We start from the raw sequence: 21056 nt of genomic DNA, 5'->3' as shown, positions 1-21056 counted from the left end.
TTTAGGCTAGTTGAATAGTTTTGATTAAGGTTTTATTAGTTTATTACTCGAAACTAAATCAAGGATTTTCAGGATACTTCCTTCGTGGAATAAGATATTGGATCCTCGAGTGATCTCTTTTTCTTGTTGCTTCATAAGAGTGAATCGAATAGATTCAATTCGCGTTATAAGAGTAAAATAAAAATTCCGCGGGTCCTTTCCGCTCTAATCAGATAAAGGGGGGTAAGGACCCGCTAAGCTCCTACTTTTTCATGTTTACAATCTGGTCCCTCCGATTACTATAGAGATGAACCCAATCCAGAATATGAACCATAAAAGAAAACACCTACTAAACCAATCACAGCAATACCAGCTACAGTACCTAACAGCCAAAGAGGAATTCTTCCAGTAGTATCGGCCATTTCCCCTACTTTCCTCCACATTTTATCAATTGGTCATGCTAGAGACAAAAACAGTCATGGGTAGTTATAAGGATGGTATCCTTCCAAATGGGATAAGAGAATTCTTATTAGTCTCTTTCTTTCTCTCAATTGAAGAAGTAATTGGAAAATAAAACAGCAAGTACAAAAATGAGTAATAAACCCCAGTATAGACTGGTACGATTCAATTCAACATTTTGTTCATTCGGGTTTGATTGTGTCATAGTTCTATAGTTGGAATTTGTTTTATCGTTGGATGAACTGCATTGCTGATATTGATCCCAAGAAAAAAACAGTAGGTACAGCTAGTCCGTGAATAGCCAGCCATCGCACTGTAAAAATAGGATAGGTTCGATCTATGGTCATTGAGGGCCTCCTAAAAGGATCTACTAAATTCATCGAGTTGTTCTAAAGAATCAAAACGGTCGGTTATTAACGGAATTCCTTGTCGGCTTTCCGTGAAATACTCGTTTGGCCTAGGACTTCCAAACACGTCATAAGCTAAACCCGTACTGACAAATAACCAACCCGCAATGAATAGGGAAGGTATAGTAATGCTATGAATAACCCAGTATCGAATACTGGTAATAATATCAGCAAAAGAACGTTCTCCCGTGCTTCCAGACATGCTGAACTCCCAAAATTTTTGTACATTCAAAAAAGGAATTGATTCCGTAAAAGATGGGATCGACCAGTAAATAGAAAATTACTGATATTTCATCCTTGTGAGATTGTCAATTTTGTACCAAAGGTGTATTTTGAGTATACCGAATTAGTATAGCTATCCTTCCTATGGCACAGCAATCTGGTTTTGCCTGGTTCCGAAACATAATTACTTTTTTATTTTTTTTTTGTCTATAGGTAAGCTATATGTTATTCAAGGCATCAATAGAAAACCCCATTTTTGTAGGTTCTACTTACTTTTCATTGGCTTCGGAATAATAGAGTAATTCGGAATAGCAGCCAAAATCTTGGGAAAATCTAAGTTAATGATCAATAGGTTTGGATAAATAATTTAGGAAGGATATTCTCATACTGACACAATACAAGGACAAGTATATGTGAAATCTATCCTTTCATAATTCGTAATTCATCCTTGTATTGTTTGTTGGATTAGGTCTAACTTTCTTGACCAAACTGCGAGCGCGGAACTTTACGAGATGAAATAGGGAAAGACAGAAGATAGAATAGAACTTAAAAGGATAATTGAAGTGACTCGTCTTCGAATCTACTTTGGTTGGAGTTCGAAAAAGGAATAAAAATAAAGTAAATTCAAGGAAGAGCTTTCTTTTTTTTTTTTTTTTAACAGCCCCTTGGCAGGTCGTGGAATGCTTTTGTTCTCCTCTTATTCCATATGGAATACAATCAGTTAAAATAAGAAGGAATAGGGGAATATTCGATCGTTCACTCCAAAAAGAGGGTCCTATTGAAAAAGAAATTATCCAAAATAGAAAGAAGTTTTTTTTTTCAAATTCAATTGTTTATTTATCTCTTATTCAAAAATTTCCCTGAAAATTGAATTTCTTTTTTTCATTCAATGGGGTTAGATGATCTAGTTCTTAATATTATTACTTTACTCAATTGACAAATTCCACAACAAATCTCTTGATTCGGAATTAGGGACTCATGTATCATCTGATGAATCCACTTTCTTTTACACTTCTGTATCTTACTCTATCTTGTTTTTTAGTATTATCTAAAATAACTGATGAATTATGAATTTTCCATAACTTAGGTAAATGCTTTACCAACATATGTAGTGTAGTAAAAAAAAATAAATGGAATTTAACTCTTTCATGCTTACTTTAACTAGTTATTTTGGTTTTCTACTGGCTGCTTTAACTATAACCCCAGCTCTATTTATTGGCTTGAACAAGATACGCCTTATTTGAATTGACTGAATAATTATAATTCAGAAAAGAAAAATCTTTCTTTGGGATTCCTGGCATTCTACGACTCTTTTCCAGACTAATTAGGAATTCTTTTCTTGGTCATTGAGATTCGTGGATAATTTAGAGTACTATTTAGGGATAGATCGTACCTCTTTTTTTATCCCCTCGAACAAATCGAAATGATTGAAGTTTTTCTATTTGGAATCGTCTTAGGCCTAATTCCTATTACTTTAGCGGGATTATTCGTGACTGCGTATTTGCAATACAGGCGTGGGGATCAGTTGGATCTTTGATTGAGTCATTTTTTTTTTTTGATTGACCTCCTCCAGACCAGAGAGGAGGTCAAATTGAAATTGGAGTTACAATTCAATTTTGTTAAGTTATTTTACTCTGCTTCGACATAAAATAGATGGAATCACGCTCTGTAGGATTTGAACCTACGACATCGGGTTTTGGAGACCCGCGTTCTACCGAACTGAACTAAGAGCGCTTTCATTCATTCAAAAAGAAAATCTTTTTCTATTCCTAATGTATCTCACGTACGTATAGTCTCCACAAATTCAAGTTATACCCACTTTACTTTAATTGATCTCGTCGCTACTGCCTATAAAGAAGAAAGAAGTAATAGGTAGGGATGACAGGATTTGAACCTGTGACATTTTGTACCCAAAACAAACGCGCTACCAAGCTGCGCTACATCCCTTTTCCAAATTAAATTGTTGTACAATGCCATTGTACACAATTCCTGTCTTCTTTTCCACATCATAATTTTCTTCTTCTTTCTTTCTCTATCTATATATAGAACCCTCGTGTCATTTCTTCTTTTTGGTCTCATATAATTAAGGAATTATATACATATAAAATCCAATATAATTTCGCCTATAAAAGAAGGATTACTTTTCCTTGGTAATATATAGGAAGAAGGGGTCATCTTTTTCTTTTTTAGGGATAGGAAAATTTCGTCGATATGGTTCATTTTATATATAGCATAACAATCTTGGGCAAGAGTTTATGATCATATATGTATTCCAACAAGGAAGGAGGATTTTCAATGCGGGATATAAAAACATATCTCTCTGTAGCACCCGTGCTAAGTACTCTATGGTTTGGTGCTTTAGCAGGTTTATTGATAGAAATTAATCGTTTATTCCCAGATGCTTTGTCATTCCCTTTTTTTTAATTCTAGTTATTGCTATGGGAGGGATAGATTTCTTCGTGATATGACAAAATTTGATCCTTTTCAATCTTTTTTTAGTATCGGAAGGAAAAAGAAAGAAAAGATGGATTGGGTTGAACCTCAGAGTCATTAAAAATTTGGTAAACCCCATTTTTGAAAATAGAAATTCAATTTAAAGGGGTACCCAAGCTAAATAAGGCCTCAGAAATCAGAGCATAGAAAAGGCGGGGCTGGCTAATTAAATGAAAGGATTTCGAACCAAAATCTTTGCTAATTCGACAAGGATTGTATTCTTTAATTATTTCTCTATTTTTTATTACTTAATTAAAGAATAAAAAAAAATTATTCTAATGAATTTTATTCTTCTTCTTCGGATTCAAAATAGAAGAATAAAAGAATAAGTAGAAGAATTAAGTTAAGTCAATCCAAAAAGAAAAGGAGGTTCATGGCCAAGGGAAAAGATGTTAGAATCAGAGTTATTTTGGAATGCATCAGTTGTGTTCGAAAAGGTGCCAATGAGGAATCGACGGGGATTTCTAGATATAGTACTCAAAAGAATCGCCACAATACACCCGGACAATTAGAATTCAAAAAATTTTGTCGTTATTGTCGCAAGCATACGACTCATCACGAAATAAAGAAATAGGAACATCGTGTGTTTGATCTTTCCAAACAACAGAAAGAGTAAGAACTTCATATTTAATATATAAAGAAAACATAGTATAGAATACAAAATACAAATCAACTCATCTGATTTCCGGTAGATATTATTTCATATGTATAGAGGGTATTCATATACTATAATATGAATCAAATAAGATATGGATCAAAGAAAAACTACTTCTTCTGGATCCTAAATTAATAAAATAAAGAAGTGAATTTTCAAATTTTCAAATTTTAAATAAGGAATAAATCATGTATACATCTAAACAACCTTTTCTTAAATCTAAGCAACCCTTTAGTAAATCCAAGCAAACTTTTAATAAATCCAAGCAACCCTTTCGTAAATCCAAGCAAACTTTTCGTAAATTCAAGCAACCTTTTCGTAAATCTAAACAACCTTTTCGTAGGCGTCCCCGGATTGGCCCGGGAGATCGAATTGATTATAGAAACATGAGTTTAATTAATAGATTTATTAGTGAACAAGGAAAAATATTATCGAGACGAATAAATAGATTAACCTTGAAACAACAACGATTAATTACTCTTGCTATAAAACAGGCTCGTATTTTATCTTTCTTACCGTTTCGTAACTATGAGAACGAAAAGCAATTTCAAGCCCAGTCAATTTCAATAATTACAGGTTCTAGACCCAGAAAAAATAGACATATTCCTCAATTAACGCAAAAGTACAATTCCAATCGAAACTTAAGAAACAACAACCAAAATTTAAGAAACAACAACCGGAACTTAAGTTCCGATTGTTGATGTTTTATTCGAATTCGAAAGGGCCAGACCTATATATATTATAAAGAAAGTAATCCAGCTCGTTGATTCCTACCACTTAATCTTAATTTATTGTATCTTCCCGGAGTTCCCTCTCCGGGAATTCATCTTTTATTATTCCAGTATATTACTTTATTTATACCTTTAATTGATGATCTTTATTTTATTGGAAATCGTGTAAAGATTATTTGGATTTGATACAGCTACTTGTGCAAGCATTTTACGATTAAGAATCAATTTCTTCTTGTACAGGTTGTGTATTAATTTACTATAACTATCGAATACTTTATATACCCGCGTTGCTGCGTTTATCCGAGTGATCCACAAACGACGAAAATCCCTCTTTTGCCTACCTCTATCTCGATGAGAGGAAACAAAAGCTCTTTTTACCTGTTGGGTAATCATTCGATTAAGTCTTAAATGAGCCCCTCTAAAGTTTGAGGCAAATGAACGCATTTTTGTTCGTCGTCTCCGGGCTATATATCCTCGCGGAACTCTGGTCATTGAATCAAATTAACCTTAATGAATAACTAATGATTTCTCTTCTTTTAGCCACCCTTTTTCTCATTAATAACAAAACTAATTATTCCGATATATAAAATATTAATTCCAATGGCTTTTGCTATAGTAACCTTCCCAACCACGATTTTTTATTCCACTCCGTTCAGTTATTTCTATACGAAATAACAAATTCATTCTAATAATACTAAAAAAAATAGTGGGTTCCATCGTTTCTATGGTTCCCTTTTAAACGGTGAGGCCCTCTCTATACACCGGAGCCCTTTCTTTCATCAAAAGGTATTGCGAACTTGTATAGTCCACATTCTTTGGCTCTACCTATCCATTATAGAGTAAATAGCTCTTTTCACAATAAGAGTTATCCATACAGTGACGGTATTTAATTATGAAAGTTGGCTAAGTAGCTGACCCTGTTAGTCCGTTCTTTTAAGATAAAGGAGCATAAGCCTTTTTCTTTTTATTACTATTTCCTCCGCTTAATGGATAACCATTTGCTACCAATGGGAGAATTGCTTCTTATTTCCAATTTAGATAATTGGATTTGCACCAAAGGAAACCATAAATTCCATATACCATAGAAATCTAGGATAGAGAAGCTATATCCTATTCATTGGTACTAATCATGGATACTTCAATTTTTTTTATATTTGTTTGAAGTCATGATCTGAACGAGTCGCACATACACCCTAGCACATGTTCCTCGACGCTGAGGGCATCCTTTAAGCGCGGCCGTTTTTCGAGCATTTCGTATTGGCTGTCTTGCGTTTCTAATAAGTTGTTTAACCGTCGGCATGTTGTATGTATATAGAAAAAAATGGATTGGTTTAGATCCATCTTAACCTGATGATTGCTCATCATGAAGTCTTTCTATTTTCTATTAAATCGAGGAAAACACGAATTTAGCTGTGAAATAACTTTACAAGAAATCCGGACACTACCAATCCTTAAACATTTCTGGAAACCACACTGGATCAGTATCGCAGTGCTTGTCAATCATTTCATCCCCTACAATATCGACAAGTCCATAAGCTTTGGCTTCGTCTGCTGACATAAAAACATCCCTTTCCATGTCTTCGGATACAACCCAAAAAGGCTTGCCTGTTCTTACTGCATAAACCCTTGTGATCATTTCGCGAACTTTGTGTAACTCTTCTACTTCTAGTAAAAATTCTGGTGTCCTTGCCCGATAATAAGCACTAGCAGGTTGGTGAAGCATAATCCTCGCGTGAGGGAATGCTATACGCTTGGTGGGTTCTCCTCCAAGCAGAATGAAGGACGCCATGGAGGCGGCTATTCCGAGGCATATTGTATATATATATCTGGTGTCACCGTTTGCATCGTATCAAAAATAGCCATTCCTGAGATTAGCCACCCGCCTGGGGAGTTTATAAACAAAAAAATATCACTAATTCCATCTTCTATACTCAGATATACCATGAGACCTGTAATATGATTCGTGATCTCGCAACGAATCTCTTGACCTAAAAAAAGTGTCCTTTCTCGATACATAACATTGTATAAGTCAACCCAAGTCGCTTCTTCATCTCCAGGAATCCGGTAAGGTACTTTTGGAACACCAATGGGCATATTAGATTAATATTATTAAATTTAAGTAAGAAAACCACACTTTAATATGGAAACGTAAGAATGGAACAGAAAGAAAGAATCCGCAGTTTATTGTCTTAATTTTTATTCTTATTCTATATGAATATTATAGATTCTATTAATACGTAGATTGAAAGGTTATACATATAAGGAATGTAAGACAGATTGAATAAAGAAAAGGGAATGGGTGATTTGAATGCTAAACAAAGAGGGGTAGCGATCTATTCTTCGTTTTTTCCAAATTGGCCAAGTTACCCATTGCATATTGGCACTTATCGAGTATAGAATAGATCTGCTTCTCTTTCTTCTTATGAACAGAATTGGCTTCTTATTTTTAATGGAATGAAATAAATATTCGCGCTTTCTGACACAGAATCCCCTAGAAGGGTTAGGTACATAGGATATGGATAGTCTTTTTCAATGCGATAAAATAAAGCGACATCGTGTCTATTTTTCTTTGCTAAAGGGGTATTTCCATGGGTTTGCCTTGGTATCGTGTTCATACTGTCGTATTGAATGATCCGGGTCGATTGCTTGCGGTGCATATAATGCACACAGCTCTAGTTTCTGGTTGGGCTGGCTCAATGGCTTTATACGAATTAGCAGTTTTTGATCCCTCTGATCCTGTTCTGGATCCAATGTGGAGACAAGGTATGTTCGTAATTCCCTTCATGACTCGTTTAGGAATAACGGATTCGTGGGGTGGTTGGAGTATTTCAGGAGGAACTGTAACAAATCCGGGTATTTGGAGTTATGAAGGTGTGGCAGGTACGCATATTGTGTTTTCTGGCTTGTGTTTCTTGGCAGCGATCTGGCATTGGGTATATTGGGACCTAGAAATATTCTCTGATGAGCGGACGGGAAAACCCTCTTTGGATTTGCCCAAGATCTTTGGAATTCATTTATTTCTTGCAGGGGTGGCTTGCTTTGGCTTTGGGGCATTTCATGTAACGGGTTTGTATGGTCCTGGGATATGGGTATCCGATCCTTATGGACTAACTGGAAAAGTACAAGCTGTAAATCCAGCGTGGGGTGCAGAAGGTTTTGATCCTTTTGTTCCGGGGGGAATAGCTTCTCATCATATTGCTGCGGGTACATTGGGTATATTAGCGGGCTTATTCCATCTTAGTGTCCGTCCGCCTCAACGTCTATATAAAGGATTACGTATGGGCAATATTGAAACTGTACTTTCCAGTAGTATCGCTGCTGTTTTTTTTGCAGCTTTCGTAGTTGCTGGAACTATGTGGTATGGGTCAGCAACGACCCCAATCGAATTATTTGGGCCTACTCGTTATCAGTGGGATCAGGGATACTTTCAGCAAGAAATATATCGAAGAGTTAGCAATGGTTTAGCCGAAAATCTTAGTTTATCAGAAGCTTGGTCTAAAATTCCCGAAAAATTAGCCTTTTATGATTATATTGGTAATAATCCGGCAAAAGGGGGATTATTCAGAGCAGGCTCAATGGACAATGGGGATGGAATAGCTGTTGGATGGTTAGGACATCCCGTCTTTAGAGATAAAGAAGGACGTGAGCTTTTTGTACGCCGTATGCCTACTTTTTTTGAAACATTTCCGGTTGTTTTGGTAGATGAGGAGGGAATTGTTAGAGCAGACGTTCCTTTTAGAAGAGCAGAATCCAAATATAGTGTTGAACAAGTAGGTGTAACGGTGGAGTTCTATGGTGGCGAACTTAATGGAGTAAGTTATTCTGATCCTGCTACTGTAAAAAAATATGCGAGGCGTTCTCAATTAGGGGAAATTTTTGAATTAGACCGGGCTACTTTGAAATCTGATGGTGTTTTTCGCAGCAGTCCAAGGGGTTGGTTCACTTTTGGTCATGCTACCTTTGCTTTGCTCTTCTTTTTCGGACACATTTGGCATGGCGCTAGAACATTGTTCCGAGATGTTTTTGCTGGTATTGATCCAGATTTGGATGCTCAAGTGGAATTTGGAACATTCCAAAAAGTGGGAGATCCAACTACAAGGAAACAGGCAGTTTGATACACATTGTTATAGTATCTTTCACCTCTCTTTTTTGATTTGACATGGGAAACATCTCCCATCCTTTCTTTGACTCTTTTTCTTTCTTTATATGGGAAATTATCCCAAATGACAAATGAATAGGTGTGGAAGTTATAATTGTAAATAAACCAGGATCGAATCTATGGAAGCATTGGTTTATACGTTCCTTTTAGTTTCGACTTTAGGGATAATTTTTTTCGCTATCTTCTTCCGAGAACCACCTAAGGTTCCACCAACTCCAACTAAAAGAATAAAATAATTTCATTTAAGTAAGAAGTCCCCCTATCTGGGAGACTTCTTACTTAAATTAGTCTCCGTGTTCTTCGAATGGATCTCTTAATTGTTGAGAGGGTTGCCCAAACGCGGTATATAAGGCATACCCAGTAAAGCTTACAAGTAAACCAGATATGGAGATGGCGACTAAAGTTGCTGTTTCCATTTTTATAGAATTTCAAGATTACAATGGATCTACGAAAAGATCGTGTATTTACAACTACAACGGAATAGTATACAAAGTCAACACCAATGATTAAATAGAATTTATGGCTACACAAACCGTTGAAGATAGTTCTAAACCTAGGCCAAAACGAACTGGTGCAGGTAGTTTACTGAAACCCTTGAATTCGGAATATGGGAAAGTCGCCCCGGGTTGGGGGACTACTCCTTTTATGGGGATCGCAATGGCTTTATTCGCTATATTCCTATCTATCATTTTAGAAATTTATAATTCTTCCGTTTTACTGGACGGAATTTTAACCAATTAGGTTTCTACTAACTAAAACTAGGAAGTCAGAGTTTTTCCATCCAAAAAAGCCTTTCTAGTTTAAGATCTACATTTCTAGATATTATGGTAGTTCGACCGCGGAATTTTTTTGTTTCGGTATCTCTGGAATATGAGTGTGTGACTTGTTAGAATTGATCCTATTGATAATACATAGAAAGGGCCTGTTATCTCTATCAAGATGATTCTAATTCGTCAGATATTATTTATTCTAGTATCTGGAACACGAAATAGATAGAGTGGATCAAAAAAAAATGGAACTATGATTCATACTCACTATTAAGACCTCGCAACCAGACTGAAAAATTCAAGTAGTTCTTAAATAAAAATAAAAAAGAAATTTTCTTCCTTCCAATTTTGTTTGCCCAAAAGACAACTTTTTTTCTCTCGATTTTGTCGAGTCATTACACTGATTCAATAAATGATTATCAAGCGGTTCTTATTCGAAGAACCCTTGCCTTTTGTTTAGCTTGAGACTAAATCATCGTGGCTCTAGTATGAATCTAAGGTTTTAATTGAACTGATTCATAGGATCTCAACAAGATAATTTCTATATTACGCATAAAAAAACAAATCCTTTATAGGGAAGAGAAAAGTCAAGAAGCCTCTAATGACCAACATAAGGGAAAGGAAGAAAGAAAGACGCGCCAACTTGAGATTTTTTGGCATTATCATCACAAAGAAGATATTCCGGATTTTTCTTATTTGATATCTTCAAGGCAAATCGACCCAATTCAGTGGCTGATGAAGTTTTGAACCTTTTTTCTAATATTCGTTGAAAATTTTTGTGTTTCTGCTTGAGCCGTACGAGATGAAATTTTCATATACGGCTCTTAGAGGGGGACTCGGGTTAGTTACCTATCTCAATAAAGTATATGATTGGTTTGAGGAACGTCTTGAGATTCAGGCAATTGCAGATGATATAACTAGTAAATATGTTCCTCCCCATGTCAACATATTTTATTGTTTAGGGGGAATTACACTTACTTGTTTTCTAGTACAAGTCGCTACCGGTTTTGCTATGACTTTTTACTACCGACCAACCGTTACAGAGGCTTTTTCCTCGGTTCAATACATAATGACCGAGGCCAACTTTGGTTGGTTAATCCGATCAGTTCATCGATGGTCAGCAAGTATGATGGTTTTAATGATGATCCTGCATGTATTTCGTGTGTATCTCACAGGGGGATTTAAAAAACCCCGCGAATTAACTTGGGTCACAGGTGTGGTTTTGGCTGTTTTGACTGCATCATTTGGTGTAACTGGTTATTCTTTGCCTTGGGATCAAATTGGCTATTGGGCAGTCAAAATTGTGACAGGTGTACCTGACGCCATTCCGGTAATAGGATCGCCTTTAGTGGAGTTATTACGCGGAAGTGCTAGTGTGGGCCAATCCACTTTGACTCGTTTTTATAGTTTACATACCTTTGTACTGCCTCTGCTTACTGCCGTATTTATGTTAATGCACTTTCCAATGATACGTAAGCAAGGTATTTCGGGTCCTTTATAGGGAAGGCATATCATAGAGAATTATAATTATCATATATCATATCGGGTAGGTTTTGGTATTTCATTGCTACAAGCATGGGTTATTGTAAAATAACACATGTCATTTGGATACTTCTCTTCAACTCCAAAGTATTTTTATACAATACAAATAGTTGAAGTTAATTTTACGAAAGAAAAAAGGCGGATTATGGGAGTGTGTGACTTGAATTATTGATTTGGCCATGCAGATAAAGAATTGGATCTGCCACATTAGAATTCACAACCAAAGGTGTCTCCGCATCCAATCAACATGTAAGTCCCCTACCTAGGAAGGATAGGCTGGTTCACTTGAGGAGAATATCTTCTATGATCATACCGCAACCATGTCATCCATGAACAGGCTCCGTAAGATCCCATAGAGTAGAAATGGAATAAGTCATGTGACATGATCCAGTTCTCTATTTATTACACTTACCTTTTTATTATAGTATGGAAATGCATTCATTTTCTTTGCATCGATTGTGATCCGCAATACTATCGGAGTAAAAGAAGGGATCTAAGGAAGAATGTAGGCTAAACTTTTTGATTTTTTATTAGTAACAAGTAAATATTTTGTTTGGAGGTAAGAAACTTGCGATATTGAGGGGATAAATACCAACTAATCAAGAGACATGAGACAATCCACAAAGCAATTGATCATGATCAAATTTGTAAGCCCACTTGGATATTGAGCATTTACCCATAAGAATAGGATTATTTTCAATGAGTAGTTGTAGGTGCAACTTCGGAAAAGAGAATCTGATAAAGCTTTTCTTGCCTAGAGTCATTGAGTCATTATAAACCTTAATTCTATTAAGGATCTTCCGCGGTCTTATTTCTTTCACTCTTGCTCGAGCCGGATGATGATAAATTCTCATGTCCGGTTCCTTTGGGGGATGGATCCTAAAGAGTTCACCTATCCCAATAACAAAGAAACCAGACTTAAATGATCCTGTATTAAGAGCTAAATTAGCTAAAGGGATGGGACATAATTATTACGGGGAACCCGCATGGCCCAACGATCTTTTATATATTTTTCCAGTAGTAATTCTAGGTACTATTGCATGTAATGTAGGTTTAGCGGTTCTCGAGCCATCAATGATTGGTGAACCGGCAGATCCGTTTGCAACTCCTCTGGAAATATTACCCGAGTGGTACTTCTTTCCCGTGTTTCAAATACTCCGTACGGTACCCAATAAGTTATTGGGCGTTCTTTTAATGGTTTCTGTGCCAACAGGCTTATTGACAGTACCTTTTCTAGAGAATGTCAATAAATTCCAAAATCCATTTCGCCGCCCAGTAGCTACGACCGTTTTTTTAATCGGTACTGTAGTAGCTCTTTGGTTAGGTATTGGAGCAACATTACCCATTGATAAATCATTAACTTTAGGTCTTTTTTAGATATTTTTTGATTCATTCAACCGTGAAGTACCATAGGTATCTAGGAAATAGTTACTTCCAAGTGAATCTTCCCTAGATACCTAAAATCCATTTTATTATGATCCATTTCGCGAAAATATAGATTGTACCAAAGATGCTAAATTGTTTTCTTTTTATTCTAACTCGAAAAAGAAGAAGAAAAAAAATTGCAATGGATTTAAAACGAGAGTTTATTCTTAAGTAAATCAATTGGGAGATGCTTCTCTAGAGTGTCCCATATATGTTTTCTATCTTCCATACGAAAACTGTCAATTCTCAGAAGATCTTCTTCAGTCTTACTCAAAAGGTCCAATAGTGTATGTATATTGGCCCTTTTTAGACAATTATACGTTCTAGAAGTCAATTCTAATTGATCAATAAAAATACAATTCAATGGAATTCCTTTTTTGTTTTTCTTTAGATTAGTTAATCTTTTTTGAAAAGTAAAAAGGGGTGGAGTAAACCTGTTTTTATTTTCTTCGAAACTAGCGCCCTCTTCCTCCGCGTGTAGAAAAGGAAGAAATAAATCAATCAAATTACGAGAAGCCTCATAAAGTGCTTCCTTAGGGGTTAAACTTCCATTAGTCCATATTTCTAGAAAAAGTATCTCGTGTTTTTCATTTCCATTCCCACAAGAAAAAATACTATAATTCACATTTCGAACAGGCATGGATACAGCATCTATAGGATAACTTCCATCTTGATAGTTCTTTCTGAGTTCTGTCTGATATCCACGATCTCTCTTGATCTGTAAATCAATACAGAAATCAATGGGCTCTGTCAAGTTAGCTATAGGTTGTGCCGTATCAACGATTTCTACGGAAGGCGGTAAGATGATATCTTGAGCAGTTATGTATCTAGGACCTTTGACGCAAATGGATGCGTCTCTAACTCCATAGAGATTACTTCTCAATACAATTTCTTTCAAATTTAGTAAAATTTCTTGTACGGATTCTTCAATACCTGCTATTGTAGAATACTCGTGCGGCACGCTCCCAAATTTTGCACGTGTGATACATGTTCCTTCTATTTCTCCAAGTAAAGCTCTTCGCAAGGCAATACCGACGGTGTCCGCTTGACCTTTTCTAAGCGGGGACAGAATGAAACGACCATAATAAAGGCGCTTACTATCTACTCTTGATTCAACACACTTCCACTGTAGTGTTTGAGTGGATCCTGCTACCTCCTCTCGAACCATAATAGACTAGTATTATTATTTTATCATTGAATCGTTTATTTCTCTTGAAATGAAAGTTGAAAGCGGGTTAATTCTTTTACAGACGTCTTTTTTTAGGCGGTCGACATCCATTATGCGGCATAGGTGTTACATCGCGTATACAACTTAATCGCACACCACTTTTAGCAATGGCTCGTAATGCGGCATCTCTTCCACTACCAGCGCCCTTTACCATAACTTCTGCTCGTTGCAAACCTACTGTACGAATAGCATCTACTGCTGTTCTTTGACCAGCATAGGGTGATGCTTTTCTTGAGCTTTTGAATCCACAAGTACCGGCCGAGGACCAAAAAACCACCCGACCTTGTGGGTCTGTAACAGTTATAATGGTATTGTTGAAACTAGCTTGAACATGAATAACCCCTTTTGTTATTCTACGTGCACTCTTCCGTAAACTAAAACGTGCATTCCTACGTAAACCAATACGCACTTTCTTACGTGAACCAATTTTTGGTATAGCTTTTGCCATATTTTATTATCTCATAAATATGAGTTAGAAATAAAAAAAAGAAAAAAAGATACAAAGATATCCGTTTCAGGGTAAAATAAACCCTTTACTTTAATTATTTTAAATGAAATTATTTTATTTGGAATTGGAACATTTCCGCGGGTACTTTTTTTTACTTTTTAGAAAGTAAAGTTCTTTTTCGAAAGATTACCCCTGTCTTTGTTTATGCTTCGGATTAGAGCAAATGACTCTAATTCGTCCACGCCTACGAATCAGTCGACATTTTGTACAAATTTTACGAACGGAAGCTCTTATTTTCATATTTCCGTATCCTTTTTTAAACTATGAATCTAATCTTTTGGAAAAAATAAGTCTCTTCGCTTGAATTTTAGAACTTAGAATTTATTACCCTAGAAAAAAAAAGAAAAACCTAATCCTTTGAATCTTTGGTATCCTTCAAATCTTCGCTATCCTTCAAATCTTCGCTATCCTTCGAGTCTTCGATACGCTTCGAATCCTTATGGGGAAGTCTATAAATTATACGTCCCTTGCTTGAATCATAACGACTTACTTCAATTTTGACCCTATCCCCCATCAGTATTCGTATAGAACTAGACCGTATCTTTCCTGAAATATAGCCTAGGATGATGGTGTCATTCTCTAGCCGAACGCGGAACATTCCATTGGGTAGGGCTTCCGTAACTAAACCTTCGAAAGTTACTTTTGCTTCTCTCGGGTTTTTTTTTTCTCTCCTATTTTTTTTTTCTGTCATATTTTTTTTCTCCTATTTTTCTATTTTTATTTTAAAAATAGGAAGGGCGAGATAGAATTCGAGCACTATAGGCGGGGCGATTACCATATATAACATAAGACTTCTCCCCCAATTCTGTTTAGTCGAGCTTCTCGATCTGTCATTATTCCTCGAGAAGTAGAAAGAATAGCAATTCCCATTCCACCCAAAACTTTAGGAATTCCTTGATAGTTGGTATAAATTCGTAAGCCGGGTCGGCTGATACGCTTTAAAAAGGTTCTTGTTCTATATATTCCTTTTATAGTCTTTCTCTTTTGATGTCGCAAAGTTGAAACCAAGAAATATCTGTTACGTTCCTGATGTTTCCGAACACTTTCAATAAAACCCTCTCGTAGAAGTATTTTAACAATGTTTTCGGTAATATTTGTAGATACTACTCGAACTGTTCCTTTTTTATTCATGTCCGCATTTCTTATAGAGGTTAGTAAATCAGCAATAGTGTCCTTGCCCATAAGACTCTAATTCTAGGTTCCTCCTAATTTTTCTATAATCAACATGTTTTCTTTTTTTTTTTTTCATTTTGGATTTTAAAACATATACGTAAAACACAATCTACTAAATTAATTCTTTGGTCTCAATTTCGCCTACTAGTATTTATAATACTTCAGGAGCTAATGAAACTATTTTGGTAAAATTCAATTCTCTCAATTCCTCGGCAATCGCGCCAAAAACTCGAGTTCCTTTTGGATTGCCTTTTTGATCAATTATAACCGCAGCATTGTCATCATAGCGGATTATTATACCGTCTTCGCATTTGAACTCTTTACATGTACGTACAATTACAGCTCGAATTACTTCGGATCTTTCTAGAGGCATTTGGGGCAATGCGTCTTTGATTACAGCAACAATAACATCACCAATACGAGCATATCGCTGATTACCAGCAGCTCCTATGACTCGAATACACATCAATTTTCGAGCTCCACTATTATCTGCTACATTTAAAAGGGTCTGAGGTTGAATCATATTATTTTGATTTCAATTTGTTATTTCAATGCAAAAGGATGAAAGAAATATTGTCTTTCCAGAAAGAAAAACCGAGCATTTTTTTTTATCTTCCATACCCCTTTTAGGGTTCTATATCTCTAATCGAATAAATTGACTTCGTATGGGCATTTTACTGGCAGCTATGGAGATAGCTGCTCTAGCTACAGTTTCAGATACTCCCCCCATTTCATAAAGTATACGACCAGGTTTAACAACGGATACCCAATATTCGGGGGACCCCTTTCCCGAGCCCATACGTGTTTCCGTGGGTCTTAGTGTAACCGGTTTGTCGGGAAATATACGTACCCATATTTTTCCACCACGACGTGCATATCGTGTTATTGCTCTTCGTCCTGCTTCTATCTGTCTCGCCGTGATCCAAGCGGGTTCAAGTGCTTGAAGAGCATATCTACCAAAACAAATACGATTGCCTCGGCAGGATTTTCCTTTCATTCTTCCTCTATGTTGTTTGCGAAATCTGGTTCTTTTGGGGTTATAGTCGATGGTTCTCTTTCTTAGTTCCATCTCTACTGCAAAACTGGACATGAGAGTTTCTTCTCATCCAGCTCCTCGCGAATGGAATCAGAAAGCATGTAAATTTCTCTAATTCATAATATTCCAAAATATTACGGTACGGATAGATACACATTAATAGATAATAGAAAAAGTTCGGTTTTTTTTATATTGAATTTGTTAAAACAGAAAAATATAATATATAGTCAAAAAAGAAGATCTAGAATATATCCAGATGTGTGTGTATATTTATCTAAATTCTATATTTATAGATAATGTAATCCTTCTTAAAAAAATCCTTATTTTTACTCTTATTGAATCGCGGTAAAGTATTCTAATTCAATAAGAATTTCGCGGGCGAATATTTACTCTTTCCTGTCTTATTTGTTAATTTATAAACTTACCAAATAAGACAATTTTTTTGGTTTGTTCCGCCATCCCACCCAATGAAGTGTTAGGATTCTTTTCAATAAAATCCTATGGAATCATAGGTTCTGTCGTTCCCACTGCTTCTCCTTGAATGGTTAGGTCTGAATCCCGCAACGGAGCTTCCAAAAAATTTCTTTCCGAGTTAATTTTCTCAGTTTTATTAACCCGGGCGGCTCTTTATTATTGCTTTAAATTTGTAGTTCTTGTTTCAAGTTACAATTTTTAATTCTCTATTATTTTTATTATATTGATGCTTTATCACATTGCCTTTTATGATGTAATTCATAGACCATACATAGTGGAATCCTATATCTTATTTATTTCCTCTTCCTTCTTTCTATCATCCCTCCCTTTATCCACATCCCTTTAGTTTTGCTTCACAACCTAGAATCCCTTTTCTTTTTTAGAGAAAAAATTGCAGTTGCTACAACTATATGACACATCTACTCATTTATGTTATGATAGAGGTATTTATTCATATAGTGACTGTTTCTTAGTTAGGATCTCGACAATACGAAGCAATAGGTTGGTTATTAGTTAATTTTCTATAATTACTAAGTTTTTTTCTTAAAAAAAAGAAAAAAATAACGAGTCACACACTAAGCATAGCAATTATATTAAATGATTTATCAATTTTCATTAAATCTTATAGAAAGAGGTATAATTTCTTCTTTTGCAGGGATTTCAGGAAAAAAGTCTCTTGTCATTTTTTATTCTATCAATGGACAGAATCCGAAGACAAGATTACTTATTCTTCGTCTACGAATATCCAAATTTTTACACCTAATACTCCATAGATAGTCCGAATTGGATAGCAGCAATAATCAATTTTAGCGCGAATTGTTTGGAGGGGAAGTCTACCCTTTTTAATAGATTCGGCGCGTGCAATTTCTTTTCCTCCGAGACGACCCGCAATTTTTACTTTTACTCCCCTTATATCTGCTTTTTTAGTTAATTCAATGGCTTTTTTCATTGCCTTTCGGAATGAAACTCTATTTTTTAATTGGAAAGCTATATATTCTGCAAGAATGTTAGGCTGTCTATAAGGTTCTTTAACTTTTTCGATAGAAATATTAAATCTCTGGTTTACAGAGTTAATTTCCTTTTGTAGATCTTTCTCTAATTCTTCGATTGCTCCTTTTTTCTTTAATAAATTTGGGAATCCAATATGGATTATGACGTGGATCGTATCGATTTCTTTTTGGATTTCTATATGTGTAATTACTTCGGAACTTGAACCTGAGTCCATTTTTCTATTATGTGTAATTACTTCGGAACTTGAGTCTGATTCTATTTTTCTATTCGAGCCCTTTTTCCTATTCTTTTGTATATAGTTCTTGATACAATCCCTTATTTTTTTATCTTCCTGTAGACCTTCAGAATAATTTTTTGGTTGTGCGAACCAAAAGGAATGGTGTTTTTGGGTTGTACCAAGTCTGAAACCGAGTGGATTTATTTTTTGTCCCATATTTTTCTATTCTATATTTTTTTTACTGGGAATCGAAATCTTAGATGGATCTAAAGGTTATTTAGATTTCTTTACTATATTTAGTACAATTGTTATATGACACATGCTTTTTTTTATGGGGAAACTACGTCCTCGAGCTCGAGGTCTGAATTTCTTCATAATAGTACTCCTACTGACTTCGGCTTTAGTAATAAATAAATTCGCTTTGTCGAAATCCCTATAATGAGTAGCATTTGCGGCTGCCGAATAAACCAACTTTAAGATGGGATAAGATGCTCGATAGGGCATGAGGTTCAGTATCATAACAGTTTCCTCGTAGTAACGCCAGCGAATCTCGTCAAGAACTCTTTGTGCTTTGAAAACAGACATAGGGATACGTTTTTGTGCTTTGAAAACTCTCTCGAACTTAAGTAGACGATCGGTTGGAACTTTCCTTGCGAGTTTCCTTAGCCCACTTTTCTTCTTCTTTATCCTAGGGATATACTTTACTAGTTTGAAACTTGTCATAAATAAGGTTATTCCCCGCCTACCTTTACTTTATTTTGAATCTTTTTTTCTTCTTAATCTTTCTATTCAGAATTCAGTTAACGACGAGATTTAGTATCCTTTCTTGCATTTTCATAACTCGTGAAATGCCGAGTAGGCACGAATTCCCCCAATTTGCGACCTACCATAGGATTTGTTATGTAAATAGGTATATGTTCCTTTCCATTATGAATCGCGATTGTATGGCCAACCATTGTGGGTAGAATGCTAGATGCCCGGGACCACGTTACTATTGTTTCTTTCTCCTCCTTCATATTGACCTTTTCTATCTTTGCCAATAAATGATGAGCTACAAAAGGATTCGTTTTTTTTCGTGTCACAGCTGATTACTCCTTTTTTCCTTTTTAAAGAGTGGCATTCTATGTCCAATATCTCGATCGAAGTACGGAGGTCAGAATAAATAGAATAATGATCAATGGAAAAAAGAAAAAAATCCTTTAGCTGGATAAGGGGCGGATGTAGCCAAGTGGATCAAGGCAGTGGATTGTGAATCCACCATGCGCGGGTTCAATTCCCGTCGTTCGCCCATCGCATTATTGCAAATTCCAAAAATGCAATTTTCCATATTCCTAGTTACGTATTTACTTACGGCGACGAAGAATAAAACTATCGCTATATTTTTTCCTTTTCCTAGTTCTTCTTCCAAGCGCAGGATAACCCCAAGGGGTTGTGGGTTTTTTTCTACCAATGGGAGCTTTCCCTTCACCGCCCCCATGGGGGTGGTCCACAGGGTTCATAACTACCCCTCTTACTACGGGGCGTTTACCTAGCCAACACTTAGATCCGGCTCTACCCAAACTTTTTTGGTTCACCCCAACATTACCCACTTGTCCGACTGTTGCTAAGCAGTTTTGGGATACTAAACGGACCTCCCCAGATGGTAATCTTAAAGTGGCCGATTTACCCTCTTTTGCAATGAGTTTCGCTACAGCACCTGCTGCTCTAGCTAATTGCCCACCCCTTCCACGTGTGATTTCTATGTTATGCATGGCCGTGCCTAAGGGCATATCGGTTGAAGTAGATTCTTCTTTTCTCTCAAAAAACCCCTTCCCAAACTGTACAAGCTTCTTCCAAAGCATACGGCTTTCTAGATGTATATGACGATCTCTAGACAGATGGATCTTATATGAATCATATGATGAAGTACCACATGAGTGGATATATAGGAAAGGAATCCAAATCTGCCGAATCGCTCATGTTATGATCTTCTACATCCTAGGTCTCTGCGTTCCGTCATCTGGCTTATGTTCTTCATGTAGCATTCAGATCGAATGACTCTATGAAATTACGTCGATACTTCCACATATTATGGGTAACGTAGGAGACATCCCTATTTTCCCCCGGGGGTCTTAATTACCACTGCTTAGCTTTCAATTTGCCTCTGACCATCAAATTAAATGTGAATAACCCGTCCTCCTCTCTTTGAAACAAGGGGCGCTTCCGGTTCTGTGCGTGCTTCAAACAATTTTGTCTTCTCCATATTACCATATCTCTAGAGCCAATAATTTTCTATGAGGAACTACTGAACTCAATCACTTGCTGCCGTTACTCAACAGTTTTCTGTTGAGGTCTATCCCGTAGAGGTAGTCAAATTGGATCAGTGATCGATTTCTAGGTTTCGTCGTAAACCTAATTGGTTACTTCCAATTACGTAAATCAATAGTTCAAACCGCACTCAAAGGTAGGGCATTTCCCATTGATATAGGAACTTTTGTACCAGAAACAATAGTATCTCCAATTATAGCCCCTCTGGGATGTAAAATATATCTCTTCTCACCATCCCCATAGTGTATGAGACAAATGTATGC

At 36.1% G+C, this 21056-nt stretch overlaps 2 non-coding genes across 2 annotated transcripts; both read right to left on the bottom strand.

Annotated features, from left to right (window-relative positions):
• Positions 1 to 2727: 2727 nt before the first annotated feature.
• On the bottom strand, positions 2728 to 2801 carry TRNAW-CCA (transfer RNA tryptophan (anticodon CCA)). Its single transcript has one exon. It is a non-coding gene; the product is annotated as a tRNA-Trp (tRNA).
• Positions 2802 to 2940: 139 nt separating this feature from the next.
• Positions 2941 to 3014, bottom strand: TRNAP-UGG (transfer RNA proline (anticodon UGG)). Its single transcript has one exon. It is a non-coding gene; the product is annotated as a tRNA-Pro (tRNA).
• Between the last annotated feature and the right edge of the window lie 18042 nt (positions 3015 to 21056).

Source organism: Triticum urartu, unplaced genomic scaffold (assembly GCF_056163025.1).
Source record: "Triticum urartu cultivar PI428250 unplaced genomic scaffold, HENAU_Tu73 scaffold2, whole genome shotgun sequence".
Classification (NCBI taxonomy): domain Eukaryota; kingdom Viridiplantae; phylum Streptophyta; class Magnoliopsida; order Poales; family Poaceae; genus Triticum; species Triticum urartu.
The sequence above is the reverse complement of the archived record's forward strand: the minus strand, read 5'-3'. Positions and strand labels throughout refer to the sequence as shown.